Genomic DNA, 10308 nt, shown 5'->3' with positions numbered 1-10308 from the left:
TTGAAATTTTCTTTTCATCTGTACCACCAAATACTGATATTAGCCCATCAGCATATTGTTTTAACTGAACGTATTCACTGGAAAGCATTTATATAATTCTATTAAATTCTTCTTTGGATATTTGCCTTTTAGAATGTCATTGCTTTGTAGATTAATTGAAGTTTAGGCAGAAGCTCCTCAATTATATGAAAATTATCTTTGCACTTAGATCTAGATCCAAAAGACTGATGGAATTGTAGTTTGAACTCAGAAAATGTGTCTTCTATTAATTTGCTTGAATATGGAGAACTCACTTCTTAACTTATTAATAGCATGCTGCTGCTGCTGCTGCTGCTAAGTTGCAGTAAAGTATATAAAGCAGCTTGAAATTGTGATTCAAACAAGGTTAGTTGTGGAAATAACTCTACCACAGAATAGGTGTGGTGTATAAACTCTATTTTGCTTTATAACTTTAGGCTTAATTCACAGAGAAACATTATTAAGCCTCCAGCAAAAGCTAATTTCCAAAGTCATTCATAATTCCATAACAGTGGTCTAGGGCAGTTCTTCTAACCACTTAAAAATATACAAACCCAGACTTCCCTGGCAGTCCAGTGGTTAGGACTCCACGCTTCCACTGCAGGGGTCTTGGATTTGATTCCAGGTCAGGGAACTAAGATCCCACATGCTGCATGGCCAAAAAAAAAAAGCAAGTATGAACCATTCTTAGCTGAAGGTGTCTGTAAAAATTGGCAAAGGGCTGGCCTTTTGCATCTTCCCATGCATGGGAAGATGCCAGAGGCCTTTGAGCCTTAATTTGCAGAGAATTTTAGCAACCACATGTCAACTGAAAAAAAACATGCAACCTAAAAGTTGAGTTGTTCAATCGCTCAGTTGTGTCTGACTCTTTGCCACCCTATGGACTGCAGCACCCGAGGCTTCCTTCTCCTTCACTGTTTCCTGGAGCTTGATCAAACTCATGTCCATTGACTTGGTGATGCCATCCAACCATCTCGTCCTCTGTCGTCCCCTTCTCCTGCCTTCAATCTTTCCCAGCATCAGGGATCAGAGATCAAAGATCCCAGCATCAGTCTTTTCCAGTGAGTTGGCTCTTTACATGAGGTGGCCAAAGTATTGGAGCTTCAGCTTCAGCATCAGTCCTTCCAATGAATATTCAGGGTTGATCTTTAGGATTGACCGGTTTGATCTCCTTGCTATTCAAGAGACTCTCAAGAGTCTTTTCCAACACCGCAGTTCACAGCCATCGATTCTGTGGTGCTCAGCCTTTGTCATTGTCCAGCTCTCACATCTGTACATGACAAGTGGAAAAACTGTCCCTTTGGCTATACGGACATTTGTCAGCAAAGTAATGTCTCTTCTTTTTAGTACGCCATCTAAGTTGGTCATAACTTTTATTCCAAGCAGCAAGTGTCTTTTAGTTTCCTGGCTGCAGTCACCATCTGCAGTGATTTTAGATCCCAAGAAAATAAAGTTTGTCACTGTTTCCATTGTTTCCCCATCTATTTACCATGAAGTGATGGGACCAGATGCTATGATCTTCATTTTTTGAATGTTGAGCTGTAAGCCAACTTTTTCACTCTCCTCTTTCACCATCATTAAGAGACTCTCGTTCCTCTTCGCTTTCTGCCATAAGGGTGGTGTTGTCTGCATATTTGAAGTTATTGATAGTTCACCTGGCAATCTTGATTCCAGCTTGTGCTTCATCCAGTCTGGCATTTCGCATGATCTACTCTGCATGTAAGTTAAATATATAAATGAACCCTGCGTTAAAGTTGAGAGTTATGTTTATTTGGTGGGAATTGTTAGGACTTCAAGTCTGGGAGACAGCTTCTCAAGATACCCGAGAAAATTGCTCCTAAGGGATTGCAGAGGAATCAGGTGATACAAAAGTTTGCAGCAAGGGTCAAATAGTCTGAACATCAATAAATTATTGTTAATTAAGGAAAACCAGATGTCTCAAGTTGAGGACTTTAGCACTTTTCTATGCATGGGAAGATGCAAGAGTCTGGGCTCATTGAAATCATTCTTTTCATTTATTTATTTATTTATTTTTATTAGTTGGAGGCTAATTACTTCACAACATTTCAGTGAGTTTTGTCATATATTGATATGAATCAGCCATAGAGTTACACGTATTCCCCATCCCGATCCCCCCTCCCACCTCCCTCTCCACCCGATTCCTCTGGGTCTTCCCAGTGCACCAGGCCCGAGCACTTGTCTCATGCATCCCACCTGGGCTGGTGATCTGTTTCACCATAGATAATATACATGCTGTTCTTTCAAAACATCCCACCCTCACCTTCTCCCACAGAATTCAAAAGTCTGTTCTGTACATCTGTGTCTCTTTTTCTGTTTTGCATATAGGGTTATCGTTACCATCTTTCTAAATTCCATATATATGTGTTAGTATGCTGTAATGTTCTTTATCTTTCTGGCTTACTTCACTCTGTATAATGGGCTCCAGTTTCATCCATCTCATTAGAACTGATTCAAATGAATTCTTTTTAATGGCTGAGTAATATTCCATGGTATATATGTACCACAGCTTCCTTATCCATTCATCTGCTGATGGGCATCTAGGTTGCTTCCATGTCCTGGCTATTATAAACAGTGCTGCGATGAACATTGGGGTGCACATGTCTCTTTCAGATCTGGTTTCCTCGGTGTGTATGCCCAGAAGTGGGATTGCTGGGTCATATGGCAGTTCTATTTCGAGTTTTTTAAGAAATCTCCACACTGTTCTCCATAGCGGCTGTACTAGTTTGCATTCCCACCAACAGTGTAAGAGGGTTCCCTTTTCTCCACACCCTCCCCAGCATTTATTGCTTGTAGACTTTTGGATAGCAGCCATCCTGACTGGTGTGTAATGGTACCTCATTGTGGTTTTGATTTGCATTTCTCTAATAATGAGTGATGCTGAGCATCTTTTCATGTGTTTGTTAGCCATCTGTATGTCTTCTTTGGAGAAATGTCTGTTTAGTTCTTTGGCCCATTTTTTGATTGGGTCATTTATTTTTCTGGAATTGAGCTGCAGGAGTTGCTTGTATATTTTTGAGATTAATCCTTTGTCTGTTTCTTCATTTGCTATTATTTTCTCCCAATCTGAGGGCTGTCTTTTCACCATACGTATAGTTTCCTTTGTAGTGCAAAAGCTTTTAAGTTTCATTAGGTCCCATTTGTTTAGTTTTGCTTTTATTTCCAATATTCTGGGAGGTGGGTCATAGAGGATCTTGCTGTGATTTATGTCGGAGAGTGTTTTGCCTATGTTCTCCTCTAGGAGTTTTATAGTTTCTGGTCTTACATTTAGATCCTTAATCCATTTTGAGTTTATTTTTGTGTATGGTGTTAGAGAGTGTTCTAGTTTCATTCTTTTACAAGTGGTTGACCAGTTTTCCCAGCACCACTTGTTAAAGAAGTTGTCTTTTTTCCATTGTATATCCTTGCCTCCTTTGTCAAAGATAAGGTGTCCATAGGTCCGTGGATTTATCTCTGGGCTTTCTATTCTGTTCCATTGATCTATATTTCTGTCTTTGTGCCAGTACCACACTGTCTTGATGACTGTGGCTTTGTAGTAGAGTCTGCAGTCAGGCAGGCTGATTCCTCCAGTTCCATTCTTCTTTCTCAAGATTACTTTGGCTATTCAAGGTTTTTTGTATTTCCATACAAATTGTGAAATTATTTGTTCTAGTTCTGTGAAAAATACCGTTGGTAGCTTGATAGGGATTGCATTGAATCTATAGATTGCTTTAGGTAGAATAGCCATTTTGACAATATTGATTCTTCCAGTCCATGAACAGATATGTTTCTCCATCTGTTTGTGTCCTCTTTGATTTCTTTCATCAGTGTTTTATAGTTTTCTATGTATAGGTCTTTTGTTTCTTTAGGTAGATATACTCCTAAGTAAAATCATTCTTTTCATATGCATCTCAGCTATCTGGGGCTAGTATCCTGTCTTCTCGTATTTTCCCTTCCCCCCTCCCACTCCTCTGTGCTCACTGTAGGGAGTGGTGGCAGTCCAGTGGCCTTTAGCAGGTATTCTCCTTCCTGTATTCCCTTAGAGTTCACCAACTCACACCAGAGAGCTGCAATCGCTATTGACTGTTACATCCTTGTTTACTGATATGGTAGGAAATACTGCATTTCCTATACCCAAGGGCGCAAAACTAATTAGTGGCGGAGTGGAGATTGAAGTTTGGCCAGGCAGCCTGGCCTCAGAGTCTGTACTCTCGGTGACTACACTATACACCTTGTGCTGGGGTAGCCAGCTAGCGATTGGTGGCCAAATCCAGGCAGAAGTTTTCTTTAACTAGCAGACTGGGGGAGGTGGTGGTTTTCCCCTTTAAAATACACAATGATATGTACAAGAAAGTGTAAGTAAAATGCAACCACTACCCACATGAATGAAAAATGAATCCTGCCATATCAGTAAACAAAGGATGCTGCAGTCGTCAAGCATGACAGCCATCCCAATAATGAGCTCTTGGGGAACTCAGAATGTGAACCACCGGGCTGCCCACTGCTGAGCCTTCAGCCATTGTAGCCTCCCAGTGGTCACCCAAGAGGGCCCTCAGGATGGGAAAGCATAGGATACTGGCCCTAGATAGCCAAGGTGTCTATCAAAGGAATGATTTCAGTGATCCCAGGCTCTTGAATCTTCCCATACATAGAAAAGTGCTAAATCCCTTAACTTGACATATCTGGTCTCTTTAAGAGTAATCTTTTGATCCCTCCTTTGTGCCCTTTCTTACAGAACTCCTGTATATCCTAGCTCCTCATGTTGCTGCCTCGGAGCAGTTTCTCAGAGCTATCTGAAATGCTCTCTCCTGGGCTGCAGGCCTCATTTTGCCCCACATAAAACTTAACTCACAACCTCAGGTTGTGCAAATTTTTTTCAACATTATTATACTGTACATATTCTTCTGTGGCTTTCTTATTTTCACCTCTCGATTTTACCAGCACATATTTAAAAATAATATGAAATTTGAATGCCTTTAGTGGGGCATATGTTTTCAGTTACCCCTATATTTTACACCCTTACATTTCTCATATTTTAGTTACCCACCTGGTCCCTGAAGCCTTCTGAGCTTGCAATCTCTGATATAAGATGGAATTCCATTTAGTCATTCAAATACAAAGTTTTAGTAACATAATAATTTCTATGTGTTAAAGTGTGTTATAATGTCAGTTATAAATGATTAAAAAATGGATATCAGATTGTATATATGATATGCTCTAACCTTTATAAATATATATACATATACATATATATATATAAAAGACTAGGAATAATTTTTCCAAAATGTTATTTTTGGGTGGTGACATTTTGTAAAATTTGTAATACCTGCTGGTTACATTTTTTTGAATTTACAAAATAATTTTTAACTTTTATCGGAAAATATTTGCTTAAATTTAAATCATATGTAAAGTATGTTTTTAAATTTTTTATTTATTTTTAGCTGCACTGGGTCTTGGTTTCTGCACATGGGCTTTCCTTAGTTGTGGCAAGCAGGGGCCTACTCTCTAGTTGTGGTACATGGGCTTCTCATCGTGGTGTCTTCCTTCATTGTACAGCATGGGCTCTAGAGCTCGTGGGCTCACTAGTTGCAGCTTGCAGGCTCTAGAGCACAGGTTCAATAGTTCTGGCACACATGCTTTGTTGCCCCAAGGCATGTGGGATCTTTCTGGAGCAGGAATCAAACTCATGTCCCCTGCATTGGCAGGTGGATTCTCAACCACTGGATGACTAGGGAAATCCCATCTGTAAAGTGTTTTAATAAAGACATTATTGTTCTCTTTATTCTTTAATCATGTTAACTTCAATTAGATTATGTTCATATTTTAAAAGACATAACATAAATCCATCAATGTCTGGTTGTTCTCCTGATAGATCCTTTCAAAATAATCATGGATGATAGCCAGGTACAAGGTACAGTCTAGGTTAATGAACAACTCTATCAGCTCTATTGAATCTTCATATTTGAGTGACTAAATGGAATTCCATCTTATATCAAAGATTGCAAACTCAGATGACTTCAGGGACCAGGTATGTAACTAAAATATGAGAAATGTAAGGATATAAAACATAGGGGTATCAGCTCTATTGAATCACTTGTCTTAAACTGTTTCAAAAACTACATTAATAGAAAGGACAGCCTATGTGGTACTTCTGAAAAAGCAGTACAAGAGGAAAGAATTTAACAGGCTTTCTCCTGTTGAGGAGTATGCACCGATATAAGAACATGAACATCTAATCTGTAGAGATGAATACAAAGTCAGATAAAACTGACAAGTGAGATCCATCAGCTCTTTTTGCTCTGGCTCCAAGCTGACCAAGCAAACAGCTGTGGAGTATGTCCTTAGGAAGAGAATGTACTTATCGACTTACTTGAGTTTTACAAGTCCCATGATTGTTGGTATTCTGCTTTATGCATTTACTTTTTATGAGTTTGGTTAGCATGAAAGTTAGTCCAGAGAATCTGATGACACTTGAAGTCCCTTACACAGAGTTCCTTGACTATGAACCTGAAGATTAGCTCCTGGAATATTGGGGTCCATATCAATGTACTGCTGCATCTAGGAAGTCTTATCTAGACAGTTCTCTCAGTCAGCATCTCTTAGATCACATTCACTTCATATCTTCTTTGCTTCACGGGTGTGATGACAATACTCAGTTCTATTTCCATTTTTAAAATTATTAACAAGCCTATATGGCCAAAGTGAAGACTTGGCAATCACAGGTGCACTTTAAGTATATTCCAATAAAATCCTACCATTTACCTCATGTTAACTAGGTAAATGAACACAATGAGGTATTTTTTTGCCTGAGATATCTGGTTATATCCGGCCTCTGACAGTATTTCACATATAAATTATTATTCATAGCCTACTTCATCCAGGCAAAGCAAAAGATGTTGCCATAGCACAGAGAATTTTAAGACTGTTGTGGGGCAATTCTGTAAAACTTGCCAAATTAGGACATACCAGCGATTTTGAAAATAATCCAATACGTTGATGTGGGAAGACTGCATATAAATTCTTTAATTATCTCTTCTTTTGGCTAATTTTAAGCTGTGTGGTGTGGCAGTGGTTCTGCATTTTACACTGCTGCCATAATACTGGATGGCAGTTCCACTTGGCTCCTCTCTCGGCCTGAGTTCAGAGCAATGCAGCAGCTCTGTGGTGTGGACACAGTTTCTATGCTAAAGCCATCCATTTTAATAAAGTAAAGGTCTAGCCCATTGAGCCTAGTTGAATACAGCTGTTGCATTGATCTCTTCGGATGCTACAGCCGTTGAGTTCATTTCCTTAATCACATTTTCCATACGGGTAAAAGCATGAAGCTGCTTGGTATCTTCCAGAGTGCATGCATTCTAATTTCAGAATTTAATCAAATGGAACTGGCTTCCTGACAGAGTAAACAGAGCAAAATACTGTATCCAGACCAGCTGCCAAGCTAGCAGCCTGAATTTATTTTTCCTTGCTTTGCTAAATGCATCTTGAATTTTAGAAAACATAGTCCAGGTTCAGGAAATTTAGCATTTTTGAACCAAGACCAGTCACCTTTAATATTCTTCCATAAATACATCCATTACATTTCAAAAGTCAGGTAGCTGAGTTAATCCTTTCTCACGTGTCTATGGTCAGAGAAGAAAACATATTCCTCTTCTCTATTGAACACAGGGATTGTGTATATAGACCTTTGCTGTTTGGGCCAATCTAATAGTATAGAGTACTTGTAAATATCTATACATTTTTTTCTGATTGCTACTTCTGTACTAACTTGAGTCTTATAATCTAACACATTTATAAAATATTTCCAGGTATTTTCTATACCATTTTTAATATATCATTCCATATATAAACATGAAAACCTCATTTTAATACAGACTCAATGTAGCAACCAGAACACATAGAAATGAACAAGTTAGCTGGGTGGACTACATATTTCCCAAACCACGTGGCTTGTGAAAAGGGGCTTGAGGAAGTACAGAATATATTACCAATTCCTTTGTTATTGCTAATTCTAATTTTTCCATCTGCAAAACAGACTCCTTTGTTGCATGTGTGTCTTTTATTAACCACAAATATTTTATTTATATTTTTGTTTCAATTTCATTTTTCCTTTAATACTAAACCAGGAATGGCCTTTGGAGGGGATGCCTGTATGGACTGAGAAATTTATTATCCACTCAGGAGATACTCAGAAATAGACATGGCCTCAATTCAAGCAGACTCCACTTTCCACAAGTAGTTTATTTACACCCTAAATTCCTGAAGGCCCTGGAATTCCTGCTCTCTCCCCCTGCCCAGTTCAGTTCACGTCCCCAGCTCCTTTTTCAGACTCACTACTACTCCTCCTACAGCAACGTTTATTTCAGCTGTCACTGCTTCCCAGAGGCCTTGTTCTCTTATGTTTCTTCACACTTCTTCTTGGTTTCAAGTATCATCCACATGCTGCTGCTGCTGTTGCTGCTAAGTCGCTTCAGTCGTGTCCGACTCTGTGCGACCCCATAGACGGCAGCCCACCAGGCTCCCCCGTCCCTGGGATTCTCCAGGCAAGAACACTGGAGTGGGTTGCCATTTCCTCCTTCAAGGCATGAAAGTGAAAAGTGAAAGTGAAGTCGCTCAGTGTCCGACTCTTCATGACCCCATGAACTGCAGCCTACCAGGCTCCTCCATCCATGATGCTAAGGACTCCCAAATTTAAATTTCCAGCCTGGCTCTCTTCTGAGCTTCAGGCACCAATGTGTTAATATAATTGTTTACTCAATATCTCCACTTGGATGGCATCTTAAAACATGCCCAAACCAAACATCACTCTTCCTTCAAAAAACCCCAGTGAGGCATTAATGTTTAACTAGTTATTTATTGATGTGAAAAAAAAAAAATCACTGCAAAATCTAATGGCTTAAAACAACAATAAACATTGATGATCTCACAGTTGCTGTGGGTCAAGGGTTTGGGCTTAGCTTAACTAAGTTGTGTCCAACTCTTTGCAACCCCATGGATGTAGCCCACCAGACTCCTCTGCCCATGGAATTTTCCAGGCAAGAATATGGAGTGGGTTGCCATGCCCTCCTCCAGGGGATCTTCTGGACCCAGGGATCAAACCGGGGTCTCTTGCATCTCCTGCATTGGCAGGTGAATTCTTTACCACTGTACCACTGACTCTGGCTCAACTTTTCTCATGAATTTTCAATCAAGATGTTGGCCAGGGTTACAGTCATATGAGGGCTTGAATGGAGATGGAAGATCACCTTCCAAGATGTTGTTACTGTCCAGTCACTCAGTCATGTCTGACTCTTTGCAACTCCAGAGACCGCAACATGCCAGTCTTCCCTGTCCTTCACTAATTTGCTCAACTCATGTTCCCGGAATTTGCTCAAGCTCATGTTCATTGAGTCGGTGAACCAACCATCTCATCCTGTCACCTCTGTCTCCTGCTCTCAGTCTTTCCCAGCATCACTGTCTTTTCCAATGAGTCTCCTCTTCACATCAGGTGGCCAAAGTATTGGAGCTCCAGCTTCAGCATCAGCCTTCCAATGAATATTCAGGGTTGATTTCCTTTAAGATTGGCTGATTTGATCTCCTTGCTGTCCAAAGGACTCTCAAGAGTCTTCTCCAGTTTCTTCTCCAGTACCATAGTTTAAAAGCATCAATTCTTTGGCTCTCAGCCTTCTTTATGGTCCCCCTCTCACATCCATACATGACTACTGGAAATACCATAGCTCTGACTGTACAGACCTTTCCAAGATGGCTCACTCATATGACAGGCAAGTTAATGGTATCTGTCTGTAGAAGACCTCAGTTCCTCCCCATTGTAGGCTTTTCTGTTGGGCTCCATAGAGAGGCTGGCTTCCTCCAGAGCAAGTTGATCCAAAGGAGAACAAGGAGAAAGCTGTTATATCCATCATGACTCAGACTCACAAAGCAAACAGCATCAGGTTCTCAGTATTCTGTTGGTTACCCTGACTAGCCATTCAGTGTGAAAGGGTACTACACAAGGGTGTGGATGCCAGGAGACAAGGATCACTAGGGCTGTCTTCAAGGCTGGTTACCCCCACTGTCTATCCCATTGCTCCTATCAGAAACCTGAGAGTCATGGTTGGGTTTTTTTTGTTTGGTTTTTGTTTTAATTTAGGCTGTGCTTGATCTTCCTAGCTCACAGGATTCTCTAGTTCAGTATATAGGCTCAGTAGTTGTGGTATGTGAGATCTTAGTTCCCCAACCAGGGATCAAACCCATGCCCTCTACAGAATCTTAACCACTGGACCACCAAGGGAAGTCCCCTGGAAGTCATCGTTGATA

This window comes from Dama dama, chromosome 1 (genome assembly GCF_033118175.1).
Source record: "Dama dama isolate Ldn47 chromosome 1, ASM3311817v1, whole genome shotgun sequence".
In the NCBI taxonomy this organism is placed as follows: Eukaryota; Metazoa; Chordata; class Mammalia; order Artiodactyla; family Cervidae; genus Dama; species Dama dama.
The sequence above is the reverse complement of the archived record's forward strand: the minus strand, read 5'-3'. Positions refer to the sequence as shown.